General features: G+C 57.3%; 1 protein-coding gene across 13 annotated transcripts in view; it reads right to left on the bottom strand.

Annotated features, from left to right (window-relative positions):
• Positions 1 to 27,809, bottom strand: part of ELFN2 (extracellular leucine rich repeat and fibronectin type III domain containing 2) — a 57,443-nt gene that overhangs the window by 11,828 nt on the left and 17,806 nt on the right. For 11 of the 13 annotated variants that reach the window (XM_060305642.1, XM_070046404.1, XM_060305640.1 and 8 more), the window contains exon 3: positions 4,372 to 9,152. The exons of 1 other annotated variant lie outside the window; for it this stretch is intronic. The gene's annotated coding sequence lies outside the window, so the exon portion shown is untranslated. Of the gene's footprint in view, positions 1 to 1,033; positions 1,445 to 4,371; positions 9,153 to 27,809 lie in introns of those variants that run through there. One more of the 13 variants, XM_030856055.2, reaches the window with a different exon arrangement.

Here is a 27,809-nt window from a genome sequence, read left to right as displayed (position 1 = left end):
TGGGTTTCATACCCGCCCCCTGACATCACCGGTCGGTCCCGCTGGATTCTGCACCCTCCTCCAGGGGCCACGAGGTTCAGGGCCCCTCCGTGGACTCAGAATCCCAGAGCCTCAGAGCAGCAGGGACGAGGAGCCCTGGCTCTAGCCCAATCCCAGCCACTGTCAGAGGGGCAACCGAGGCCAGCACTGGGGAAGGGACACGTCCAGCTGGTGGGAGGTCAGCTCAGGGGCCAGGGTGGCAGCGACAGATCCTGATCTGCCAAACTCGAGTGCCCTCTGGGAGCTGACTGCCCCGGACACGGCCCACTCAGCTACCCCAGGACACTGGGCACAAGCCTCCTCCTTTGCCGAGGAAGTGGGCCGAACGATCCCTGCCCGCGAGGCTGCAGTGAGCTGGCGTGGCGGGTGCGGACGCCAGACGTGCCACGTAGCAGGCAGCATCAGAAAACGTCAGCTGCCGTTGTTCATGAGGTTTTTCTCATGTTTCCTCACAACCGTCATCACCTAAGGGTAGGGCTCCCCGGGACTCAGGCTCCCTAACCCCCTGGGCCACAGACCCCTCCACTGCAGGCTGACCCCCAAGCTCCCCAGTCAGAGGGGAGCCTTGACCTCTCCGCCCCAGGCTGTGGGGCTGTGAGGGCCAGGGGGTCATGGGGCTGCTCCCCCTGCCTGGGCTGGCAGAGAGGATGGACAGGGTGAGGTCTGCCTGTGTGTCCCCCGGCTGAGGGCAGATGGGGTGGGGAGTGGGGAGGCAGAGGTCAGCAGGGAAGATGCGGGGCCGGCCGGCTCTGAGACCTTGGGTGAGTTGCAGGCCCGCTCGTAAGGTCCTACTCCCGCAGGATGCTCGCAGGGTCCAGGGAGTGGATGGGGGAGGTGAGGCCCGTGTTCTGACCTCCCAGGAGTGGGACGTGAGGCTTAGCCAGGGAAATCTCATTTGCAGCAGCTGATCAGCCCTGGCATGGGCTCCTCCCTGGGCCAGGCTGGCCAAGGCTCTCTAAGGTGCCATTGACCCTGTCCGTGTCAATGCCATTACCCAGGATTACGAGGACCGAGGACTCCTGGGTTCCAGCCAGAACTCGACAGGCGGGCAGCCACCTCACCTCTGCTGGAAGCGCAGCACCAGGCCAGGGGTTCCAGAGATGGGCTGCCACCACTCCACCCTCCGGGACAAAGCCTGCCACCCCCTGGGAACTGGATGCCGGGTCTTGTAGCTGCCTCCACCTCACCAGGGCTCCTCAGGCAGACTGCTCTGGGCCTCCGTTCCTCATCTGTAAAATGGGATAATTATACCTTCGCCACTGAACTACTGTATGGTAAGTGAACCATTTGGATTTCAGGTGCAAAGAGCCCCAGCTGCAGGATGGAGAGAAAAAAGCATGGATGTTGGAGACAAAGGGTCCTGGTATTGAATGCTGAGCTGTGTGACATAGAGCACATTAATCAACCTCTCAGGACTTCAGTCTCCTTGTCCATAAGATAGTCGCAGCTACCCTTTACTCAATGGCTCATTTGTGTCTGACATTTTACATTCCTTGAATCTTATATCAGCCCTGCATGGTGAGTGCTGTTGGCTTCATTTTACAGATGAGAAAACTGAGGCCCCCTCCCTCCCCAGCTTCCTCCAAAGAGCTGGGTCCGTTGCAGGGACTGGACATGCACAGGCCATCTTGTGAGTTTCCTGCCCCTTGGGTAGGCACCTCCCTCCCTATCAGGAAAGTGTACAAGAGTGGACCACCCATAAACCGAGAGAGAATTCAATTCTACCATCAGTCAGGAAGTACTCAGTCCAGGTCAGCTGTGTTCCTCAAATATCCCCAGGCACACTCCTACCTCAGGGCCTTTGCACCTGCTACTGTCTCCTCTTGGAATGCTCTTCCCCCAATATCTGCACAACCCACTACCTCACTTCATTCAGATCTCTGTTCAACTGCTCCCCACAACCCCACCTTCCCTGACGCCAAATCTGAGAGGACTCACTGGTCACTCCACCCTGGCTTTGGTCCCTTCTGATCCCTCAACAATACTAGACATCACTTAGTCCCTTATAAGCCCCTCCCTGCCCCCATAATAAAGTCAGAGTAGGCTTTATCTCGAGCTAACCTGCAACCTCCATACCTGGAACAGGCTCAGACATTTAGCAGGTGCCCAGAACATGATGTGTGGAATGAGAGCTCAGGGCTAGGGATGGGGATGGGGCACAGAGGGAGATCCTGGGGTCCGTGACTCCACTGAATCAGGACTTTATATAACTATCAGAGGGAGGGCCCCCACCACTGATGAGGTGCTCACGGTGTGCAAGAAATGTGCTGAGGCTTCTTTTTAGCCCCATGACCCACACTTCCCATTTCTCAGATGAGGAAACTGAGGCTCAGAGAGGGGCTGTGATCTGCCCAAGACCACACAGCCAGGAACTTGAACTGGCCTGAGCTCTTAGAACTACCAGACTTTCCAGGATCCCTGCACATGTGACTTCCCCCAACTTGCATACCTCCAGTGACAGGGATCTCAGCACCCATCTGAGGCTTATTCCCTTCCTGAACAGCTCTGATTATTAGAGAGTTCTTTATATTACAAAGCCAAACCTAGCTCCTGTACCTGTGTTCATTCACTGGTCCCAACCTGCCACTGGCCAGATACGGCCTGTCTGGAGCCAATGCAGCCAAGAGTTCTCCGCAAAGGTCCTTCTGACATTTCTTCATCAGTTATCTCATGCCCCTGCAATCCGCGTATCCAGGATGAACAGCCTCACGTCCTCTATTGCTCTTCCAAAGCCACGGTGTCAAGTCCCACACCCTTGGGTCCAGCTGCCCCGGGTCATGCTTGCTGTTAAGATCCCTCCTAAAAGGTGTCACCTGGAGCTGAGCCTCAGCGTCAACATGGTCCGAGCAGTGACCGGCACCGGGGGCCCTCTGCTTCCCTTGTTCGGGTGCCACACTTCCGTGAGAGCAGCATGGATATGCAGAGCAGTGTGTCCTCACCTTGACCTAGATGTCAACCAAAGCCCCGGGCCCCTTCACATCCTGCCAGGCAGCCCCGATGCCCTCAGAACGTCCTCAGGCAGCTCTGGGAAGTATCTCTTTGGGTTTCACCCGAGGTGCTAGGTTTCCATCCACTCCCATTCCATCACGTCTTGTTAGTCTCAGCCCTCCGTGCCAGCTGCTCCACATCTCAGGGGAGCTGGCTCCTGCCCCTTGATACTACGGCACCCGCTCCCAGCTCTGTGCCATCCTGCGCTGGGTGAGCAGGCCGTGGCTGCATCCGTGTCACGGGCCTGCAGCTCACCACTGGGGCAGGTCAAGCACGCTGTGCCACCAGCCACACGCTCACCTGCGCTCCTCACACATCCGCAGGTATTTACTGCACACCTACTGTGCGCCTATGATGTGCAGTATTGCAGACAGATGCACCCTGTCTTCACCGAGTTTCTGACTTACCCAAAAGAGCTTACTAAGAACATGGCCACATCGACAGCAGCAACAGCTGACAGTTATTGGGGGTTAATTGGGTTGGCAAGGCCCCGACGTACTGGGCATCTGTCTCCAAGCCAAGTAACCTTGGCCAGAGAAGGGGGCTGGGCTAGTCTGCTGTGCCACGAGCTGTTATGACACACAGAGGGCTGGCTCACTGTGTGACCTTGGGCAGGTCAGCACCTTGCCCCCTCTGGGCCTCAGTTTCCTCATCTATTTAGGGGGAGAACAGCTGAGCACCTGTGTCTCTCTGGTTTGCTGGGGCCCACCCCAAGCCCTCTGTAACTGCTCACTGGGTCATCTCCCAGGAACTCAACTGATGCCTGGGCCTCCCCTGCTCCCAGGGGCGTTGGATCTGTCATTAGCACCTGCGCTGTGTCCAGGCCTCAGAGGAAGGAGGTAGGGAGGAGGACGGAAGGGTTTTTAGCAGAAGGTCTTGGCCCTAGGAAACCACCCAGCAGCCTGGCAGGAGAAGCCCCAACACTGGCTCTGGGGGCAGCTCTTCACAGACGGCCCCCTCACACGGCCCACTCCCTGGTACCCACTCCCCAGCCCTAAGCAGCCCAGCATCCACCCCACCCACCGCCGGTGCCGTGTAGAGCATGGGACCCTCCTGCTCATGGCCAAGAATGATCTGTATTAAAAGTCCATCTCCTAGTCCCACCCCAGGAGTTATCTCTGGCTTTCCCAGAATCCTCCAGGCTATTCAAGGGACTGCCTCCTCCATCTGACCCCTGACTTCTCCCACCTGACCCCTGCATCCCCACCTTGCCCCTCTCCCCCGACACGACCCCTGCCCTCCCCCACCTGGCTCTGCCTCCCCCACCTGACCCCTGCTGGTCCCTTCGCCTTGGCTTCGGCAAACCCCAGGCCCCACTCAGCTGCAGCCCCGGGCACTACTCACCAGTCTCCACGGGACCCGCTCTTTCACCAGTGCCTGCGCACGCGCGGCTGCCTCTGCCTGCATGGCCTCCATTCATTCATTCAATAAACATTTATGGAGCACCTACTATGTGCCAGGCGCCGGCTAGGCCTCCCTCCCAGCTCTGTTCCCTCTCCAGGGCCCCAAGGGGTGAACGTTTCCCTGCCTTCCCACACCCTCAGGGCTGGCCCAAGGCAGAGTGGTGTGTCTGGAGCCCACGGGGAGCCGTGGGGGCTCCCGGTGGCAAAGCGCGCAGCCCACACGGAGGCAGCCTGGCAGGGGAGGGACGGGCAGCGTGGGGCAAGATGAAAACAGAGTCATGGGCTGACACGGGCTAGGCCTAAGCACTTCTCACGTTAACTCACTGAATCCTCTGCACAACCTCACGAGTCGATGCTGCTGTTCCCACTTTACAGAGGAGGAAACTGAGGTCTCACAACGACTACATAGTGGTTTTGACCCTCCATGGCACCAGACTCTGGGTCAAGAGATGCTGTGGGATCCTGTTTCATCTGGACAATCGTTTTTTAAAAAAATTTTAATTAGTTGCCAATGATGATAGCTCTGGAGATTTTAGTTTTAAAATCCTCATTTCTGGAATCCACTGAAAAACCTGGAAGAACTGGCTGCCCAGGTTCTGCATCCCTGCAGAGACAGAGCAGGTGGCACAGGCCTAGGTGGACCCATCCTCCTCCCCGCCTCTCTGGCTGAGGCTCCCACTGACCCCTGGGCAACAGAGGGAACCCCAGAGTGGCGACAATTAGAATCCGGACCTGTGGGGGGGAATCCCATGAGACTCCCGGTTGGGACCCGAGGGTGCTACAGTACCTGCCTCCTGGTTCTGTGGCTCTGGGACACTCTAATGGCACGGGTCGTTTTCTTTGGGCGGGGGGAGGTCTCTAATTATGAATTTGGGAGGCAGGAGTTCTACAGTGTTTCTACAAATCCCTTGATCCTAAAAGTCTACTGAGTCTTGGCCTCTGTGACACCAGTTCTACAGGACTTTTAGCTGCCCTGGCCCATCCACAACCCCTGCTTGCCTCCAAGCAGGCCCACTGGAGTGGGGACCCCAAACCAGGAGAGCACCCATACAGCCTCCGAGACCTGCCTGTCAACCTGTGGGGTCCCTGGCTCTCCAACCATGCTGCTTGGGTTGCTGGGTCAAGTTTGGGGCTCCTGTTGGGGTTTGAGGGTTACTTGCTCCCAAACAGGATTCCCACTCCGTAAAACGCTGCCAGCCAGGCTGCGCTGAGGTTCCAGCCAAGGCCGCTGTGAACACCAGGAGGCCTAAGGCCTTGGCTGCTGAAGCCACACCCCGGAGGAGGGCCTGCGGCAAAGAGCTCCCTGGCCTTCTGGAATGGCCCCTTGCTCTTGCCCCTCCCCACAGGCCTCAGGATCCCCTCACTCTGCTCACCTGGGACTCCTGCCCACCCTCCCCACTGCCTCTCCCAGGCCCCAGCACCCGGGGCCCCATAGCCAGCCAGCCAGGGCCAGGCTGAGACCCCTCCCAGGGCCGCAGCCCATCACAACCCCAAATCAGGCGGTCGTATGGGGTCCCTCTTCTGGCCCTGAGACTAGCTTCTCTGGTGCGGATGGCGGTGGGGGGGAGCTTGCAGGGGCCTGCAGCTGTGGCATCAGAGAACAAGGAAGCCCTGTTCGTGCAGAAGGAGCCCCGGAAATGCCCGGGGTGGGGGTGGGGGCTACCCCATGGACTGCCGGCTGCGCTGAGACCACAGCCCAGGACATGTGGCCACCAAGGCCGCATGGCCAACCCATGGGGACCGGCCCTCCCTAGCGTTCTCCTAGAAGGACAGGCCACATTCAACTCAAATCCTGGCTCTGCCACTGAACGAAGAGCATGGCCCTGGCAGGCAATTTCTTTCCTCTGAGCCTCAGTCTCCGCTTCTGTAAAATGGGACTAGAAGGGCACTACCTCAGAGGGTGGGAGAATGAAAGCTTCAGAGCAGGGTATGGCACATAGTAAGTGCTCAATAAAGTTAGCTGCCTCTAGAATGGTTATGGTGGCCCGGCTCACAGGCGTGCCACAGTGCCCGGCACACAGCGGGTCCCCGTCACCCACTGCTGCAACAGTGGTGGCAAGGAAGGGATGAGGCCTGGCCCCTGACAGTGTCTGCCTTCCTGCCTGTTCCTGCCCCCCAAAGGCTCCCACCCCTGCCTTTGGCCTGTTCCTCAGCCTCAGTTTCTCTCCCATTGCCAAAGCACAATGGCTGTTATAATTAACAGATTATCTCAGTGCGACAGCTGTGGTCCTTTGAAAATTGGGTTGAATGACAAGATCCCGGCGGATGGTAATTTCTTTTCATCCCCTGCTCCCTCTTTCTCTCTCCCTCTCTTCAGCCTTGCTCCACACGCAAATGTTTTTTTCCCTTCCCTCCTTCCCAAACACCTTCCCCCTCAGAGCCTCCTCCTCGGGATGGCAGGGGACAGACTACGGTTCTGCTTTCCAGCGAAAGCCAGGTGGGAACTGACCCTCCTGGGCCCCTCTGTGAGCCTGGCACTGGGCAAAGTGCCCGACACAGGTGACTTCTGTCATCTCCCGGCAGACCTAAGTCCCTATACCTCGGGATTCCTCCTACCTGCCAGGCTGCTCCCCCTTGGGCTACTTTGCAGTGACCTTCTCTGAGGTCCTGGTTCCGGTCCTCTGCTCTGCCCAAACCTGCTTCCCCACTCCCACCCCCCAGCATCTCCATCCCTCTCAGGGTCTCTGTTATCCCCTTGGTACTGACCGCCAGCTGCCTTTCGGACCCCTCCCTGGCACCTGAACCCCACAACTGGACTCGCCTCCCACTGCCCACATGCTCCCCAGCCCTGCTTCTCTGCCCGGTCCCTGAGCCAGCTCGAAGCGGCCCCAGCTGCCCACATCTGGAAGGCCTTTGTACCCTCCCACTGCTCCTGCCCTGCCTCAGCCTCCTTCCTCACCCCAAATGAGTTTCTCAATCAGCATCCTCACTGGGCTCCCGGCCTCCGATATTCCCGTGCTCAAAAGCCTTCCCTGGCTCCCTACTGATCTGGGAAATTTCCAACAGACATCTGAAGCCCAGGCCCTGGGGTCCTGCAGAGCTGGTTCCTGCTTTCCTATCCTGCCCTCCTGCCTGCCCTCACCAGTTTAAATGGTCTGCTTGGGGTCCCTCCTGTGGGTTCCCACAGCCCCCTGGGCTTCTTCCATCACAACCGAACGAAAACTGCTGCTCTTACTCCTGAACTGAGTCCTCCAAGGAAGGGACTGAGTCTCCATCAAAGCCCAGCACCAGGAACCCGGCAGGTGCTGAACGAACGTCTGTTAATGACCGAATGAAGGAGGTCTGCGCTCTCCCTTTATAGACAAGGAAACTGAGGCTCAGAGTAATTAATGACTTGCTCACAAAGATCACATTGTTTGTGCGAGACAAAAGCAGGATTTGAACCCAGGTCTGTGATTCCATGCCAGTCTTTTCCACTGCCTGGGGAGGGCTGTGTGGGTCAGCTTCGGCACAGATCTCGGAGGATTTGAACCTCCCTCCAGCCTCAGCTGGATGATAAGAAAATGGTGCTCCCTGCCCAGGCTGTCATTGCCTCGACCTTGGACCCCCAGGGCCTCAGTCTGCTCATCTGTAAAGTGGGAAGGAGCCCTGCCTCACCCCCATCTCAGAGGGTGGCCGCAGGGGCAGAAGCTCAGGCCTTGGAAAAAGCCGGTCCTGCTAACAACATCTGAGGGTTTGCCCACCCTCACCTCCAAACTCAACTGTGTTCCCCTTGGCAGGTACTCCTCAGAGCTTGGGGGTTCCTAGCATAGCAGGTGTAACACAGGACAGAGACCCGCCCCCCTCCCAACAGTGACAGCTAGTGGAAGAAGCATGGGGGAGCTGGGAGTCAGATCATAACAGGCAAAAGCTTCCCTCTCAGCCTCGGTGTCCTCATCTGTGAACTGGGCCCAGTAATGCCCACTTTACGGGGTTGCCATGGGGACTAATGTGTAACATGTCTAGGAAGGTACGGGCACCACCATGGCCACATGTTCTACGGGAACGTGATGGTCAAGTGTACCCAGGAGAGAGGGGAGGTGAAGGGGGTGGCACAAAGCAGGACCACTGTTCCTCACTCTCCATCCTCAACAGCTCACAGAACAGAGCTCACACCCCGACATGCAGCCCTTGGGCCCCTCCCTCCCTCTCTAAACTCATACCCCACGACACCCCGTCACAACCTATGGAGTTGCAGAGACACCCCTCTGCATGTCCCCTGGGCCTTTGCTCATGCTCTTCCTGAGCCTGGGGTACCATTTCCACCTTCCCCACCCCCTGCAGCCCAGACCTCATGCCTCCTCCTCCAAGAAGCCTTCAGAGATTTCCTTTCCACAGGGAGAGTGTGGGCCTCTCTACTCTGCCCCTGTGCCCTGATTCCATCCCCATGGACTCCTGGAAGGATCCTAGAGATTGTCTCACCCCACCTCCCTTCCCCCCATTTTACAGATGGGGAAACTGAGGCACAGGCGAGGGACAGCAGCTCTCCAGGGATGTACTTGAACCTAGGTACCTCTGCTGCTTCCAGCCCTACAGGCAGCTTCTCTCTTGGAGCTGAGCTGTCATTGCTTAGCCCTTGCCTGTCTTCTCCACGCCCCCCAGCCTGGAGCTACCTGAGGATGGGACTCCGTCTTCCTCTCTGTGCCCCCACCCCCGTGCCTAGCCTAAGGCCTGGCGCATAGTAGGCACTCAGTAAATGTCTGTTGAATTGAATTGCGCTCAGGGCGGCCAGTCGTCTCTGCTCTGTAAGAGAAGCATAGAGTTAGTGGAGCCGTTCCCGTGGCGACAGGGGTGGGAACCAAGCTGGTGGGGTGAGGAGGCGGCCTGCCCCAAGGACCCTGAGGGGCTCTGGAAAGGATAAGGGGTCTGGGAAGCTGGAACATTCGGACTTAGATGAGTCCGAAATCCTGCCCCAACAGGCAGTATGGCCCTGGCAAGTCACACCACCCCTAGGGCCTCGGTGGCCTCATCTGTCCAATGGAGATGACACTCCAGTCCCTAGGAGCTCTGAGGACAGCTTGTGATGAGGACCAGAAGAGACGTGAGGAGGGTAAACAGTGACTCCAGCTCACAAGCATTGAGGGCTCAGTGCCTGAGACACCAAGCTGCGTGGGAATTATGGCCCATTCTACAGATGAGGAGACTGAGGCTCGGAGAGCAGGGCGGCTTCCCCGAGGTCACGTAGCCCAAGTGCTTGAGCCCATGCTGTACTCACAGTCTCCCTGCAGAGGACGGAAGCGAGGAATAACAAACCCCAAAGACACAGAACCCACCAAAGGGTGGCCAGAGCCCAGGCCCAGACTGGCGAAAAAACTCCAGGCCCAGCGTGAGCCCCGGGGCTGTGCTGGTTCAAAGCCATCCTCAGATCCAGAGGCTGCAAAGGCCTGGGCAGGCCCTGGTGTTAATATAGATCAGCAGAGACTATAAATACACAGCCAGGCTGGGCACTGCAGGGCCAAGCCCGAGGAGCAGCCCAGCGGGCGCTCTAACCCCAGCCCTGCCCCACAGGCCCCTTCCCGGCGTCCCCGTCTGTCAACAGCAGGCTACGCCACGACCACGACGGCTCAGGGTCTTTACCCAACAACCTTCAGTTCTGTGACCCAGCCAGGCCAGCAGCGGGGGCCTTGCAGCCCAGGCTAGAGACCCAGGAAGGAACAGAAAAGGATGTTAGAGAGGCTGCCCTCATCCACCTGGGACAACCCAGGGAGGGCTTGGCTGGGCCTCTGCTCCCTGGCCTGGAGCCCAGGAGAGGCAGGGAAAGGGGCCTAGATACCAGCCATTCCCTCATTCACTCCCTCATTCATTCCAACAGCCATTCTTTGACCATCTCCTGCTGGGAGCAGAGGACTCACAGCCAAAAGACACAGCCTCAGGCAGAAGCTCCAGCGGCGAAGACAGCAAGATAAACAAGCACCTCTCCCCGCAATCCATGTCTGGGCCCAGAGGCCGTCCTCTGGCTCGCATGCCCCATCCGAGCTTGCCTCACCAGACACTCGCTTCACACTCGTCTTGTGCCTGGACCAGGACCTTGTCAAGGACAGGGATGGGGAAGGTGATCTCACTCACCCTGTAAACCCAGAGACCAACACAGCACCCAGGAAGCGCTACATAAATGTTCACAAAAGGAGAAAAGAATGAATAAAACGCCACAGAGATTCAAAGAAAGGACGCCCATACACAAGGCCATGACATGGGCGCAGGGGGAGGTGGGGCAGCTGGAGGGAGCCCGCACACTTAATATATCACTTGCCCACTTGAAGGATGGGGAGACTGAGGCTGAGAGAGGCTAGGGGATATGCCCAAGGACCCAAAGCTACAAGAGTGGCCGAGGACCCACAGCTCCCCGCACATAAGACACCAGACACAAGGGCTGGTACACACAAACTCCCGGTCCAGCTGCTGCGAGCATCAGAGCGATAATGTTTGCAGAGTCTGGGACTCCCCAAAGGCTGAGCACAGGTGAGGGTGCAGTGTCCCATTTTATCCCCAAAGCCTTAAAACAGCTCTGAGTGGCAGACAGATCCTCACACTACAGAGAAACTGAGGCTCTGAGAGGGCACGTGGGATCTCCCAACCCCGGGCCCAACAAATACCCTGAAGGCCCTTCCTGGTCAGTGCATCGGCGGGACCCTCCTGCCAGCCGGCAGTCCCACCTCCATCCCCTCTGAAATTCACTGGCAAGGGGTGTAGACCTGGGCCCAGGCCTGACTCTGCCTCTGCCGACTGGGTGACTTGAGCAGGGACCAGCCCTGAGCCTCAGCTTCCCCAAGACCCATCTCCTCTGCCCCACGCAGCTGCTTCAAGGAGCAGATGAGAGACCAACCCCCCTACAAACTGTAAAGTGCTAGCCATATTCGAGGGAGTTTCATTATTACTGTTATACTTTCCTTGTCCTTCCTCAACCACTCCTCTGCCATCCTTTCTAACAAGGCTGTGACAGTTTTTATCAGATGCCCGCACTATGCCTGCCCCTGGTGCTAAGGAGCTGTCATGAATTTCATCCTCAGGATACTAGGAATCAGGTACTATTTTTATGCCCGTTCTGCAGATGAGGACATGGAAACTCAGAGAAGTTAAGTGACTTGCTCAAGACCACACAGCAAGAAATGAGAGCACTTGGCCATGACCCTGTGTATCTGCCCCCAAGTATCCGTATATTCAGCCCTTTGTAGCCACATATTCAGCCCTTTGTGGCCGCTAGAGTCTTCTGGTTCATTAATGCCCACCTGCTCCCTGGTTTAACCAACTTCGCAGATGTATGCAATATTCATATTTCCATCAGCAGCAGCTCACACACCCCTCTCCAAGGCCTTCGGGAGCCCCATTAATCATTCAGACACACCTGCATATTCATTAACTTCCGAATTAATACAGGCCCCTTATTACTTCGGGCCTGCTGCCTGCATTTAAGATACTTCAACTTCATTCATTATTAAACTCCCCTGATAAATGATCACATCCTTCCTTCACAGAGTGGGGCAACGCCCAGGCCCCCAAGCTGGTAGGTCTGCACCAGCTGCTGTGTGACCTTGAGCCAGGCCCTCACCCTCTCTGGGCCTCCTGCATAAAATCAGGCAAAGGACAGTCTCTAAGCACCGCCTGGGTTTGTCAAAGTCGGCCCGTCCCATCCTCTGCAGACTCCTTCGACCCCTCCCTGCACCTATGCGTCTTTCTTGGACTCACATGACCCTCTGTTCTTCACAAAACAGGAACCAGTCCTCTCTGTAGTTTTCCTTATCCTCCCCCACCAGCAGCCTCTCTCATACCCGGGCCTGGGCCTGGGCTTTGTAGCCAGCATCATCCGTCCCTGAGCTAAGCTGGCTTGGCAGACCACATGTCCCAAATCAGAGAGGCTAACTGACCCTCGGGGCCAGCAAGGGTGGACTCCAGCTACCACAAAACAATAATGACAACAACAACAACAATAATCATAAGAGCACCCAGCATTTCCGGAGCACATACCACGCCCCAGGGCTTGGGCGAAGTCCTGTACTGCCTCATCCTTCTTAGAACCCCCTCCGCTTTACAGATGGGAAAACCAAGGCCGGTCATGGCCGTCTCCCCATCTCACCGGGGGTCCCCAGTTCCTCACCGTCACTCAGGTCGGCCACCACCTTGCCTTGGCCCCATCCTTCCCTGACTGGTTCCTCTATACGCCAATCCCTGCCTAATGGGCTGCAGGCAGCACGGAGTGGAACCTCATTCCCTGGCAGATGCCCTGATCGATCTCCATCACGCCTGGCACAGAGCAGAGGCCAGGAACGCAGCGGGAGGACGCCGCTCCACTGCCCTCCCCTCTGCTCCACGGGCGTCTCTGTGGGGGGCCGCCGCCAAGGCAGCAGGCCAGGCCGCTGCCTCGTACAAATGCCGGGCCTGAGGCTTCACTCCCTGGCTGTGAGGCTGGGGGCCCATTACCAAACCTCTCTGTGCCTCGGTCTCATTATCTGAATCACGCCTGACTCCACCTTCTTCCTCATCCCTCATCTCCAATCCACCCTGACGCCTGCCCGGGCCACACATCTGTGTGCCCAAGCCACTGACGGCCCTCGTCTGGATGGCAACACTGCCTTCCAGCATCTCCAAGTGTCCCCTGGGTTCCTCCCCTACCCTCTGCTTAGCTGCCAGAGAGCCTCTCAAAATAGCCTGCTTATTGTGGACCCACTGAGGGCCCTCCCTTAAGGCCCTTCCAGAAAATTCCGTGGCTCCAGGCTAAAGCCAAAAGTCCTCCTAAAGGTCAAGGCCCTATGAGGCCTGGCCCAACCGCCCACTCCAGACCCTCCCTCCTGCGTTCCTCCCAAGGCAGCTCTCCACTCTGCCGCAGTGACTCTCCCGTCTCCTGTCTGACCCTGTGATGGTGTCTGCCCCTCCCACATCGCCCAGCCAGTGAGCATAGGGTGTTCTCCGCTGCAGCTCCAGCCCCCCGCACAGGGAGCCCAGCAGTGCTGTAGGCTGAACGAACACCTCCGTCAAGACGGCAAACCCACGGGGCTGCATCAGTGTCAACCGGGAACCCGGGAAGACCCGGTGACGGCCTCACCACTCTTTTGTCTGCATGCAGACACAGCCCCCACGCAACAGGATGACAAGGTAAATGTCATCAGACCCATTTCTCAAGTGAGAAAACGAGGTTCAGAAAGACAAAGTGGGCTCCTGGGTCACCACTAGTAAGTGGTGGGGCCAGGATCAACCCCTGCTGCCTGGGCCTGAGCGCCAGACACTAACTATACGCCAGGCCTTAGTGAGGCTTTACATTAACTCATTCAACCCTCCCCACAGCCCTGCGAGACGGGCATGACTATATACCCATTTGAGAGATGAAGAAACTGAGGCCCAGAGCAGCGAAGCCACTCGCCCAAGGGCACACAGCTAGGAAGTGGAAGAGCCCGGGACACACCAAGCTGTGGCCGTGGAGCTAGTCTGTTCCTCCAGCTCTGCTCAAATCTCCCCAGGCCTCCGCCGCCAGAGCTGCCCTGGGTGAGAAGCCCACTGTGGCTCCCTCATCTGGAAGAGGGTGACAAGACAACCCAGGTGTCCCTTCATCAGCGGCACGTGATCCACACGCCTAAGGGCCTACAACGCACCAGGCCCTGAGCTAGCAAAACCAGTCTCTGGCCCGCAGGGGATCACCAGGGGGTGGGGGACCCCGGGTGGGAAGGGGCAGGGGCCTCATTCAGGGTTCAGGGGCAACAGGGTACAAGTGCCTGCCTGCTGCCACCGAGAGCAGCACAAAGCCCACAGGAGGGCAGAAGAGAAGCTGATGGTTAACCGGGAGGGCTCAGGACCTCTGAGGGATCCCCGAAGCGGCTGCACCCTGCCAACTAGACACTCCACGTCTAACGAGCGCCTGCTGTGCGCCTGGACTAGGATGGCGCACGGTGGAAGAAACAAAGATGGGCAAGGAAGTCAGGGGCCAGTAGGGGACCCACTGGCAAAGGGAGACCCGGCACCCGTGCCCGGGGGACTTCTGCTATTTAAGGAAACCCTCCTGCAAACTAGTTTGGAAAACAGAGAACCAGCCTCCAATTTCTCTCATGAAGAATCTGAATCTTCACAGATCAGGGTTGCTCAAAGCAGGGTAACACGCGTGGATTTCCAGGTGCTTCCTCACTGCACTCTCAGTGTGAGCGCTGAGGGTTTGGGGACCACGGCCAGGGTCCGCTCTCCGCCCCAGGCCCCATCTTAGGGGTCTGCACGCAGAAGGTGCTCAGTAATTCTGGCCAAAGCAAACTGTTAGTGCACAAGTTCCGGACGCCGGTACCAAGGCGGCACCACGTGTCGCTCTGTGCCCCCAGTACCAACAAGAGGCCTGGCACAGAGGAGGTGCCTGGGGCATAGGGAATTGAAAAAGCACAAGAACCACACAGCCCCCAGGCATGGCATCCCCAGCTGGCCTCTGCCCCCACCCACCTGCCCACCGCCCCCCTCGCTGAGTGGGCCCATTACTACTAATGATGACAACAGGGCCTCCCAGCTCCTTATCGTCAATAATATGGCCACTGGGGCCTTGGCCAGTGCTGAGGTTCCCACGTACACTCTGACCCCAGCCCGCTCAGGGCAGTGTGGTCAGGCAGGGGCGGAGGAACACGGGAAGCAAGGGAATGTGAAGGGAGCCCCTACTGGGAGCCTCACCTGGGCCAGGGGGCTGACACAGCTGAACTTGAAGGAGGCCCAGAAGCTCTTATCTGGGCACATGGGGCCTCTGCTTACAGACGAGGAGACTGAGGCTACGAGGGCAAAAGCAGCTGATCTGGGGCCTCATGGCCAGTGGCAGCCGAGTTAGGGATCAGAGCCTGACTCCTGCCTACTCTCCTTTCACCTGATCCAGGAGCTCTCGAAGCCGAAGGAAGGGAGCGATTTTTCACCCAGTGTCCAGGGCTGTTACAGGCATTCCAGGAGGCCACAGGCACTGAGGACAGAGAATCAAGACCGGGGTCCCAAACAACCTGGATTCAGACCCTTGCTCTGTACCCCTCCCAGCTGTGTGGCCTCAGGCAGGCTGAAGAGCTTCTCTGAGCCGATTTCTCATCTTTCCCCGGAGATGGGAGGCTGCCCTGCGGGCCTGCTGTGAATGTTAAATGAGACTGAAATGACCACAGCCAATAACTACAGAGCATCTCCCAGGCTGGGCAGCAGGTGGATTAACTCCCCTAAGCCTCGCAATGACCCCACAAGAGTCAGGTTCTAACAATATCCCCATTTTACAGACAACGAAATGAAGGCACAAAGGACCTACCCGAAGCCTTGCGGCAGTACATGAGGAGCTGGGCGTGCAGCCCTGGGCAGAGAAGGATCGCCCCGGGGCGGGGGGTTGGGGAGGTCCTCAATAATGATATTCCTTTCTTTCAAAGGCATTCTGAATAGACTGGTCTCTCCCACCTCCACTGCAGCCACCTGCTGTGTCCTCCTCCCCACCCCCACAGAGCCGAACCCTCTCACCATCTCCAGCCCGGATCAAATGCCACCTCTTCCACTGAGCCTTCCCTGAGCTCTGCCACACTCCCTCCACTCCATGCCAGCCGGTAAAGCTCCCCGGACCAGACGGGTGCAGCAGTCTCCTAAGGAGATGCCCGGACGACCCTGCCTCTGCCCAGCCTCTGCACAGCTGCCGGAGGAAACGTCCCGAAGCAGGCTCATGGGGCACGGCTCTGCTTGGAAGCCTCCGGTGCCTCCCTAGTCCCTATCCCGCATTCAAGATCGGGCTTGGCCCTGTCTCTGCAAATCTGTCCTCCAACACGCCTCCTGTAATGAGGGTACAGTCAGAAAAAACGGCGCCCCACTCTGCACACACATGCCCCTCCCACCACCCTGCTCTGGGCCACCCTGTCCTGTGACTCCTCCCTTACTTGTGTCTCTCCCTCGACCCCTCCTCTACCACCACTAGCCTCCCAGCCCTCAACCCGACCCCAGAACAGAGAACCTCTGAGAACTCCCCTCCCCAGTTCCTCAGCTCTTGCCACTCCCTCAGTCCTGGATGGCATCATGTGCAACCCTGTTTCTAAAGCCCCGGCGTGAGCCCTGCTGCTGGAAGACGCACAGCCTGGACTCCTTCCCCTGGCCTGCAGGGAGCTCACAGGCCTTGCCCTCCTCCCCAGACTCCTGCGTCCTCCTTCCCCACGCTCAGGCCCTAGCACGGGAGCGTCACCCTTCTCACCCAATACCTCTGGCCTTTCCCCTTGAAATTCCCACAACCTGGTATGCCCTACCCCCACCTCCTGAATGCTACTCCTCAGACTCAAAGCTGCCTCCTACAGGAAGCCCTCCAGCCTACCCAGGCATCAGTCAGCCTACTCTGCCTTCCCCTTGGCTGTGGGATCCCTGAAGGCAGGGACTCTTCTCATTCACCCCCAATCCCCCAGAACCCTGCAGGATGCTTGGCCCACACCAGATGCTTGAGAACCGTCTGCCGAAAAAACACGCTGCTTCCCTCCTGAGCCTTCCCAGAGCTCCTGGCGGCAGAGGGAACAAGTTCATTAGCCAAGCGCGACCAGTGTGAACCCACCCGCTTCTCCCCACCTCCACTGGCCTCCAGCTGCACACCTGAACTACTGCAGTGGCCATCACCTTCCTCCCTGCCGACACGCTCCCCTGCCTGCTGACTCCCATCACATCTGAATAAAATCCACAGCCCTCCCTGACTTCACGTCTTCACCTCTCTCCTCACTCACGTGCTCGCCCCACCAAAGGCCACCTTGCTCCTCTTGGGTGAATGAAAGAACGAGGATTTGCAGCTTCCTGATCCCTGACCCTCACTGTGTCTGAATGCAGCCTCAAAGCCCCTGGAGGGCAGGACCCTGTCTTACTCCTTATAAGAATCTCCATACCCGGCACAGAGAAGGAGTTCAAAAGCTTCCATGAAAAAAAACCAAATGAATGAGTGCTGGGTTCAAATCCTGACGCTCCTGCCTGGGCGGGGGAGCGGGAAAGGGAACGTGGGGATCAAAAGGTAGAGATCAAATGACAGCAGCAGCCTGAAAGTGTTTTAAAACCACGAATCACTACACACCTGGAAGGGACTTTTCATTCCAAAGCAGTGAGAACAAGGCTGAGGTTAAGTATTTCACCCACTCATTCATTTAGTACCATGTCTCAAGCCCTGGGGCAGGAGCAGGGCCTCGCAGTGACCAAGACACAGGTGGCTCAGCCCTGAGGAAGTTCACAGCTCAAAGGCAGTAGTGCAGGAGACCAGTTATTTGGGGGAGAAAGTGGGGGTGCCGTGGGGCTTCAAGAAAAGGTGGCCAAGGCCCATGAGGGGTGTCTGGGAAGGCCTCCTAGAGAAAGGATCAGCTGGCTCTCAGTTCATCCAGCTCCACCGGAAACCAAGGGACCCAAAGCGCCATGTCAACTAGCAAAGGGGGCAGACCACCCCCACGAGCCAATGTCATCTCAGACGAGCATGTACTGCTACTGTCCCCATTTCACAGATGAGGAAACTGAGGCCCAGAGAGCTAAAGTTGGGTCCCCCAGCTTTGGGCAGCAAAGCTGGTGGTCCCTGGGCCTCCCGAACCTTCTGTAGCCCCTGGAGAGGCTGGAAACCGTATCTAGAATATTCAGCCTCTGAACGAAGGGCCAGGCCGCTCTGACGGCATCCAGGTCAGCTGCTCCCAAACACAGCAAGGACAGCCACAGCTGCAGAAGGCTAGTGCCAGGCACACAGTAGGCCATCCAGAAACAGGTGGATCTGAAGAAATCACAGAAAATAGCCAAAACAAATCCTCCTTACGCGGGAGCAGCTTCCTGTGGGCTGAGGGTCAGCTGCCCTGGGAGGCTGGTGAGGTTCCAGGTACAACACTGGGCCCAGGGAACCCTCCCTTTAATGCATGCAAATGAACGGCATAAATTTCTGCTTACTTAACTTCACAAATGTTAACAAGCTCACAAAAAACGTTATTCTTCCTCAGCCCCACGACACCTTTCATCTGTTTAATTCCGTTTTCCTCCCTCTCCCAGCCTCCTATGAGAGAAACAAAAAGCCACAGATTTGGGTGCTTCTGTGCCAAGCAGATCTGCCCCCCGCCTCCACCACTCTGCCCCCATGAGGCCGGAGGGGAAAACCCCCAATAAGGAATCCAAAGTCCCAGGGGGGGCCCTGCTCCCTCCCCCACAGCTGTGTGACCTTGGGCTCTGACTTAACCTCTCTGGTTTAACTGGCTCATCCACAAAGCAGGAATTGCACTTGCGCCCTGCGGCCCTCCGGGTCCCTTGGTGTGAGGATCAAACATGGTAATCCGAGTGAAGTGTTGAGTTTGCTCCTGGCACAGAGGAAGCCCTCAATAAATGTTAGCCCTTGTTCTCATGTAAAGTAGAGTTAAATATCCCCCTCCTAGTTAATCCATTTGTAGAGCCTGCCTTCTGGGGCAAGCCGGCAGCTCCAAACGCAGCCCACAGATCACTTCTGTTGGCAGTCTCGGTATTGATACAAATCCGAGTTTGATGCCATTAGGCAGAGCCTGAGCGCGGGCATTTACCACGGCCCCGCCTCACCCTATTGCCTTCCTCTGCCCGGATGCACACTTTTCGTGACCCGGCCCCTGTGGGCATCTGAGTTTGCCACCCCTCGTTTTTGCCTCTCAAAAGCTTTTAGGGACTTCCCTGGTGGTGCAGCGGTTAAGAATCCGCCTGGCAGAACACTCTATGACATAAATCACAGCAAGATCCTTTTTGACCCACCTCCTAGAGTAATGGAAATAAAAACAAAATTAAACAAATGGGACCTAATGAAACTTAAAAGCCTTTGCACAGCAAAGGAAACCATAAACAAGATGAAAAGACGGCCCTCAGAATGGGAGAAAATATTTGCAAACGAAGCAACTGACAAAGGATTAATCTCCAAAATATACAAGCAGCTCATGCAGCTCAGTATCAAAAAAACAAACAACCCAATCCAAAAATGGGCAGAAGACCTAAATAGACATTTCTCCAAAGAAGACTTACAGATGGCCAATATGCACATGAAAAGATGCGCAACATCACTAATCATTAGAGAAATGCAAATCAAAACCTCAATGAGGTATCACCTCACACAGGTCAGAATGGCCATCATCAAAAAATCTAGAAACAGTAAATGCTGGAGACTGTGTGGAGAAAAGGGAACCCTCTTGCACTGTTGGTGGGAATGTTAATTGATACAGCCACTAAGTAAGGAGGTTCCTTAAAAAACTAAAAATAGAACTACCATATGACCCAGCAATCCCACTACTGGGCATATACCCCGAGAAAACCATAATTCAAAAAGAGTCATGTACCACAGTGTTCATTGCAGCACTATTTTGCAATAGCCAGGACATGGAAGCAACCTAAGTGTCCATCAACAGATGCATGGATAAAAAGATGTGGCACATATATACAATGGAATATTACTCAGCCATAAAAAGAAATGAAATTGAGTTATTTGTAGTGAGGTAGATGGGTCTAGAGTCTGTCATACAGAGTGAAGCACGTCAGAAAGAGAAAAACAAATACCGTATGCTAACGCGTATATACGGAATCTAGAAAAATGGTACTGATGAACCTAGTGGTAGGGCACGAATAAAGATGCAGACTTTGAGGACACCGTGGGGAAGGGGAGGCTGAGACATAGTGAAAGAGTAGCACAGACATACATACACTACCAAAGGTAAAATGGATGGCTGGTGGGAAGCTGCTGCACAGCACAGGGAGATCAGCTTGGTGCTTTCTGACCACCTAGAGGGATGGGACAGGGAGGGCGGGAGGGAGACGCAAGAGAGAGGGGATATGCGGATATGTGTGTGCTTACGGCTGATTCACTTTGCTGTACGGCAGAAACTAACACAACATTGTGAAGCAATTATACTCCAATAAAGATGTATGAAAAAAATAAAATAAAGAACCTGCCTGCCAGTGCAGGTACATGGGTTCGATCCCTGGTCCGGGAAGATCCCACATGCTGAGGAGCAACTAATCCCACGCCACAACTACTGAACCCCGCGCACCTAGAGCCCATGCTCTGCAACAAGAGAAGCCACTGCAGTGAGAAGCACGTGCACAGCAATGAAGAGTAGCCCCCGCTCGTCGCAACTAAAGCCTGCGCGCAGCAGCAAAGACCCAACGCAGCCAAAATAAATAAATGGATAAATAGATAAAAAAAAAATTTTTTTAAAAGCTTTTACAACAGGTGTTATCATTGACTGCATCATTAGGCCCAGCTCACAGATGAGGAAACTGAGGCTCAGGAGGGGCAGCAAGTTACCCACAGTGCCTGAGGAAGGGGCTGTGGAGCCAAGGAGAGGTCCATCACCAGTCCTGGCCATTTTCTCTCCAGAGGCCCTGCCCCACCATGCCAGCTTGAGAGACACCTCCCTGGCACACAGAGGAGCAAATGGCCTATTAGACAGATGATGGGAGGCCCAGCACTCAGCCTCCACAGGCTTAGGACCAGGTGGGAGGCCGAGCAGGAGCCAGGGCCTGCCCTGGGCCTCATCCCAGCTCACCGCTGAGTTTGCCAAGCTCGGCAGAGTCCAGAACGGGGGACTCCAAAAGATGGGGGCTGGGGGTGAGAGCTGGCATCTTCCTCTCAGGTTCCCTCTATATCCTCCACCTTGACAGCACCGCCAGGAATGGCCCTGGCCAGACACTGCACCTCGTCTGCCCACACTGGCCCCCTTCTGCTAGCACAAAGCCTAAAAAGCCATGACTCCAACCTGCTTCAGTCAGAGTTACCACCAGCTACACCCCCATGATCTCCCATTTCACAGAAGAGAAAACTGAGGCCCAAGCAAGAGAAGCACATTCCCTACGGTTACAACAGAGGGAGACTCAAGCTCCGGCTTTCAAAGACCTGGCTTGTGCTACCCTCCAGCCAGCACCAGCCAGCAAGATCCAGAAAACAGGGCCACGCTAGAAAGGTCAGCCCCTGAAGCACCAGCTACAACTGCCACCCCCACCCCCACCCCACGCCGGCCTTGATTTCCCCATCTGCAATGCCATACGGCTGCGCCTGACACGGTGAGCTGGTCCTAGAGAGAAGAGTGGTAGGGCTGGGAGCCTCAACGACCCAACAGTGTGGCCATGGTCACGACCCTCGACTTCCCCGAGAGGAAGGTGGGACTACTGTCCCCTGTGCTCCCCACAGCCCCTCTCACAGGGCACCCCCTGGCCTGCGGCCAGCAGCGGCACAGAAGCAACCGGGTGGTTAGCACAGACTAAACACCACGCAGGGGGCTTTCCACGGCTCCCTAGGTGCGGGCTCCTAGGCCCATTTGTCAGACAAGGAATTGGAAGCACAGAGACGCTAAGTAACTTGCTCAGGGTCACCCAGGAAGAGACAGAGTGGGGTGGACTGGTGGACAGACCAACAGCCAAGGATGGAGAACACGACCCTGGTTGCTGGTGTCCAGCCAGAGGGGTGCAGGCTCAGAGGATGAAAGGAAGGTCGAGATGGAGGAGGGGGAACTGAGTCAGAACCTGTGGCCAGGGGAGGCGGCCCCATTACTGCCGTCAACTGCAGCTGTAACAGTTCCTGTCACTGGACACCTGCTCCTGCAGCCCTGCACACCCACTGCTGGTCTCAATGGTATCGCCAGTTCAGGCCACTTTCATTCTTCCTCTCTCACACATCTCTCAAATCCCCCGGTGGTGCCCCTCCCCAGGTAAGTAGAGTCATAGCGTGGTTCCCAGTGGTTCAGGGCCTTGCCCACGCTCCCACGCTCCCAAGCTCCCAAGAGTGGCTGAGTGGGTTCTTGAACCCAGTTCTTAGATATCCCTACCCTCTCCGTCCTCGACTTTGGAAGAGTCTCCCAGGACACCAGGGCACCACCAGCTGCCGGTGGGGGAGAGGGTGGGGCCAAAGCCTTGAGGGGTGGGGCCAAGAGAGGCAGGGCGGGGCCTGGCAGGCAGGGGCGGGGCCTGGCAGGCGGGGGCGGGCTGGACGGAGAAGATTGGATCCCAGTTGCCCGGGCAACAGGATTAATTAATTCCAACTCTGGCTCTATCTGTGCCTTGGCTGGATGGGTGGTTTGGGCTCGCGGGTGTTTGTTTTGAAGGAAGGGGAGAGAAGCTGGAGGAGCCGGGGAGGCTGTGATCTCGGGGGCTAGCGAGGGACTGACACCCCCCCACACACAACGTTCACATGTAGCATCTCCACCCCCTACAGGAAGAGACGGGCTCCGGCATCCAGAGGCAACCTCGGACCTCCTCTCCCAAGGTGGCAGCGGCTCATCCCAGCCCAAACACCGCCTGGCTCAGACAGCAGACAACAGAGCCCGCAGTGTGCGCACACGTGCACACACACGCGTACAGACGGGGGAGAACACGGGCTCCATGGCGAGCGACTTGGGTTCAGATGCCAGCTTAGCTTTTTGAGTCTCAGCTTCCCCATCTGCAAAATGAGCAGCACTGCTCCCCTCCAAGGGTTCTTAGGAGAATTAGAAGGCCGTCCCCAGTGCAGAGGCACCTGAGCGGTCTCATCTATCCTGGGGTCAAGGAACGTTTTGCTGAGGGTGATCCTGGTGATCAAACTGCCTACGCAGCACCCAGAAGACAGCACTTTTGAGAAACTGGAACGAGGCCAGGAGACGGGATAATGGTATGTGAGAGGGACAGGGAGAGGGAGCCCAGAGGCAGGAGCCCCATGGCTGGGCCGAGTCCAACAGGTCCCAGAATCCAGGCTGATTCTGACTGGTACAATTACCAATCGAGTACCATAACTATACAACGCTGCAATTCTATGGCCTCCTCACTTAAAAAGCCAGAATCACCTGTATCATAAATAACCCAATCTCCTGGATTTCAGCCCCAGGACAACAGGAAGCAGTGACATGCTAGGGAGCCCAGGACAACAGAAGGGTGCGGAATGAATTGGAGGCGGGGAGAGCTGGCCTTTGAGGAGGCTGCTGCAATGCTCCAGGCTCTCGATGGTGACTCAATGCAGGTGAGGGCAGCGGAGTGGACAGGTGATGGGACAAGAACAGGACTTGGTGACCTACAGGATGAAGATGGGAGACCAGGGGTGGAGTTCGGGGATGACTTCCAGGTCCAGATGGGTGGCCGAATGACGGTAGTGCCCACCCTGGAACGGGGAGCCTCAGAGAAGGAGCAAATGGGCTGATATGCAGGAGGAGAGAGGCAGAGTCCTGCGTTGGACAAGTTGAGATTTCAGGGCCAGAGGGACACCCCGAAAGACATGTCCAGTCATCAGGTGGCCACACCCAATGCCCAACAGCCAGAGGCAGGGCACAGTGGAGGATGGAAACTTAGGCATCCCCGCACACGGCTGATAAGAGGAGCCAGGGAAGTGGAGGATCAGGCCAGGAGGATCACCCCTGAGGGACGGACACAGCTGGGAGCAGACGCTTGTGCCCAGGAGCCTGCCGCACGGCTGCACTTGGACCCAGACCACCTGGGTTCAAATCCCGGCCCCTTCACCTCACCAGCTGTGAGATCCTGGGTAAGTCATTTCACCTCTCTGAGCCTCAACTTCCCCACCTGTAAAATGGAAATAAAAGTAATACCTACCCCACAGGATATTATGAGGAGGGCTGTCCTCCCTGGACCACTCAGCTAAGCCCCAGAGACACAGGATCTCCAGGAACCAGCCCTTGCAGGAAGGGTGCAGGCCACTAACCTTTGTTGAGCACCTGCCATGTGGCAGGCACCTCACAGGGGTTATACACCACATGGAGTGGCAGTCAAGGAGGAAGGGCCTGGAGTCAGACGGCTCCCGGCTAAATCTTGGGTCCCCGACTTACGAACCGGGACTGGGGCAGGCTCCTTACCTCCCAGATCCTTGGCTTCTGTGAATGTGAAATGGGGTAATAAGGGTGTCTACCCAGAGCTCCCGGGATTGCTGCGAGGATGAAATATGAAAACATGTAGAGCATCTGTCACCTGCCTGGCACACAGCAAGCACTCAACCAATCATCACCGTTGCCATTATCACAGTTGTTGTTACTCCTCCTCCCAACGGCCTGAGAAGGTGGATGGACTGATCCCCATGCAACCGACGAGAAGGACAAGGCCTAACAACCCTAGTGTCCAGGGCCTGGCCTGGCCACCACCTGGTCACAGGTTCCCCTTTCTCCCAGCCCCAATGGCTCCCTAAGCCCAGGGCAGGGCCACGGGAGACAGCCGGGGTCTGAACCCTGCCCTGGCCACTCCGACCTTAGATTAGTCACCTAGCCTCTCTGAGCCTTAGATTCCTCCCCTAAGAAATGAGGGTCCCATACCTGCACCATCGTCTGAGGACTGAGCGAGGTAATACGCGAACGGCATCCAGCCCAGGGAATGCACAGAGCACGTGCTCAATAAATCACAGCAGTTATGATTCGCGATTGGATGCGAAGACCGGAAGGAATGAACGAACGCAGACGAGCACTCACAGTGGCGTCCCAGGTGTGATGCCCTCCCAGAGCCATGCAACCACACCCCCAGAGGGCTGCAGCCTGGGGACCTGCCCGTGGGCGCTCCTGCCCTGGCATTCCTCCACCAGGCCGCCCCCCACCTGGGTGCCCCCCACCCTGCCACCCCCTGCAGCGAGCACACAGCCATGCGTGCCCCCACCCAGCCCTGGGACCAACCCAGCAGCCCCTCCCCCTCCCCCACTCTACATCTGCTCAATTAGAGAAACTGGGGAGTGAGGAAAACAAAGACTTAACTTCTGAGCTAACCAGCCTGCCTCATACTAATTACCATCCTCCTGGTCCCCAGGAATGACACCCCTTCCCCCAAAGCCTCAGACAGCCCAGTGATGGGGGCAGGGATCAGGCTTGGGCAGGTGGGCTGTCAAGGTGGGACTAGGTGGACGTGGCCAGAAGAAGGGGACACAGAGAATCCACTGGGCATAGAGCAGGGAATGCACCTGGGGCGGGGGGATTCACTTGGGCAGGCTGCACCCTCCCAGGTTCCCCTACCAGGACCCCTGCCCCTTCCTGGGGGCAGCCTCAGGCTGTGGGGGAGGCCCCAGAGCAGGTGCCTCCGTAGGTGTCCAGCCCACGGCCTTGGCAGAGAGATGGACAGATGGACACTTTGAAGCTAGAAAATTGAGCAATGATCAGCGTGAAGCTTCTGAATCATGGCGTAGAGTGTGTGCATTTGTGTGTGTGTGCGCGGGTGTCTCTGTGTGTTACATATGTTCACAAACGCACAGAGGGCTCAGGGCTGGGAGCCAGGAGGCCTGGCTTCAGTGCCCGGCTCGGCCCTGGGCAGCTCTACCCGTCTGAAATTCAGACTTTCCCACGACAGAGGCAGAGGGGATGTTTCCTAAGGTCGCTTATTCCTCAACCAATGCTTACTGAGCACCTACTGTATACGCACCAGGCTCTGTGCTGGGGACACAGGTTGAGCTGTGAACGGACAGACAAGGTCCCAGTCCTCACGGCTTCCACGGTGGTGGACGAGCCAGGAAACAAGCCAGGAAGTCGCACGTAAGCTGGTCAACAGACCAGCAAAAATGCCCGGCAGGGCACGGACCCTGCAGAATGTGGGCCAGTGTGGCCGGGACAGGGCCGCTGTAGGCAGGGCTGTTGCTGCATTTCTTGGAAAAGGCCCCGCCCACCAATGAAATTTCAGACAATCTGAACTCACTGTGGGTCCCAGTACAAATCTCTTCCCCACTCCGGGCCTCAGTTTCCCACTTGCAACAACGAGGGAGCAGGGTGAGACGGTATCCAGGGTTCGTCCCAGCCCTCACACGCAAGGCTGCTCAGCTGCTTCTCCACTGTGCGTGTGTCTGTGTGTGTCCCAGCCTCGAGCCCGGCTGCACAGCGGACGCACCAGATGGACAGGGAGTCCATCACAGGCTCCCAGGGGCACACACTGCCCTCTGCTGGCACGGGGCACCCCTTAAACTGCCTCCCTCTCACCCTGCCATGGGGCCATCACAGCTGCCCACCACATGCTGAGTGCCCCGCACACCACATCGCACCAAATTCTCACAACAGTCCTGCCAGGCAGGTACTGTTACCTTGTTTTACACATGGGGAGACTGAGGCTCAGCTAGGTCAAGTGACTTAGTAAGTGACAAGCTAGGGACTCAAATCTGGCCTGATCCCAAGCTGCCACGCCTACTGTGTGCCAAGACCACCTTCCTGGCCCACCGTCAAGGCTCAGACCAAGGAACCAGGCTGGCCCAGGCCCGGCCCAAGCACCACCCTCCACAGACTACCACGGGCCTGCAACACAGCAAGGTGGCTGGGACAGCCCAGGGAGCCAGACGGCCCTGGTTCAAATCCCGATCACATCACTGGCCCGCTGTGTGGCTGTGGGCAGGATCCTTAACCTCTCAGCACCTTGGTTTCCCAATCTGTAAAATGGGGATAATGATATTTTGTGAGGATTTAATTTCTGTAAAGTTCTTAGAACAGTGCCTGGCACTTGGTAAGTGTTATACAGATGTTGTTAAATAGAAAGAATAAATGACTCCCTTAGGTTCTACAGGCCGCCTGAGAACCGGGTCCCACAGAGGGTTAAGGGTAGAGCTGACACTCAGACCCCGAGCCCAGGTCTCTCCCGACAGCAGCGAGGTGCCTCCAACTCAAGCGAGAGAACGAAGAAGTCCCGGGACTGACCAGACTCAGGCCCCAGCGGGTGAGAGTGCAGGCTGGGGGCCAGGCCTCCGGACCCTGCCCCAGACTCCTGCACCTCCTCCTTCTGTGGTTGTCACTCACCCGCCCTCCCCCACCCCCAGCTCCAGAAGGCATCAGGCACTCTTGTGCCATTCAGGGGCCCTGGGCAGCCAGGTGGTGAAGCAGCTCCCCCTGGCACCGATGGCCCAAGGCCCACTGGTCCTGGGACCCAGAGAGTGGGGATGGCACGGGGCAGTGGGGCCCCCCGGCATCCTGCTCCAGGGGCAGCCAGGGGCTTCCCGGCCCAGGCCCCCCACACCTCACCCCTCCCCAGGCCCCAGGGAGTCCCACAGGCAGGAATCCCATCCAGAATGGGGGTCCCACCCAAAACCCTCAGCCCAGAGCTGCAAGGGGAGCCCAGACGTCCACACTCAGCCCCGGCAGCAGACGCCCACAAACAAGCCCACCCCTGTCACAGGGCGGCCCATGTGGGTCAGAGGGGTGAGGATTTGAAGTCGTGCACTACTGGTGAAAGTGGAAAAACTGTGACCAACCCAGCCGTCCACAACACAGACACAGCCATGCGAGGAGACCCCAGGCCGAGGTGGATGAGGATGGGCCCCGTTGTGCCCTGAGGGGAGGTGCCTGGAGAGCGGAGTCAGGGCCTCCCGGGTAGAGGCCGCGCAGCAAATCCCATGGGGAAGAAAACATGCCGTACAGGTATCCGCCGGTGCCCAGAAACATGGGGAAGGGCCCCCAGTGACAGGGAAGGGGCAGCAGCCTACCCCTCTCTTATTTTACACACAGAGAGCATGTGTCAGGCCCCTAGTTAGAAAGGGGGTGCACACCCTCCAACACACAACAAACACACAAAACCACCCGG

Source organism: Globicephala melas, chromosome 10 (assembly GCF_963455315.2).
Source record: "Globicephala melas chromosome 10, mGloMel1.2, whole genome shotgun sequence".
NCBI lineage: Eukaryota > Metazoa > Chordata > Mammalia > Artiodactyla > Delphinidae > Globicephala > Globicephala melas.
The sequence above is the reverse complement of the archived record's forward strand: the minus strand, read 5'-3'. Positions and strand labels throughout refer to the sequence as shown.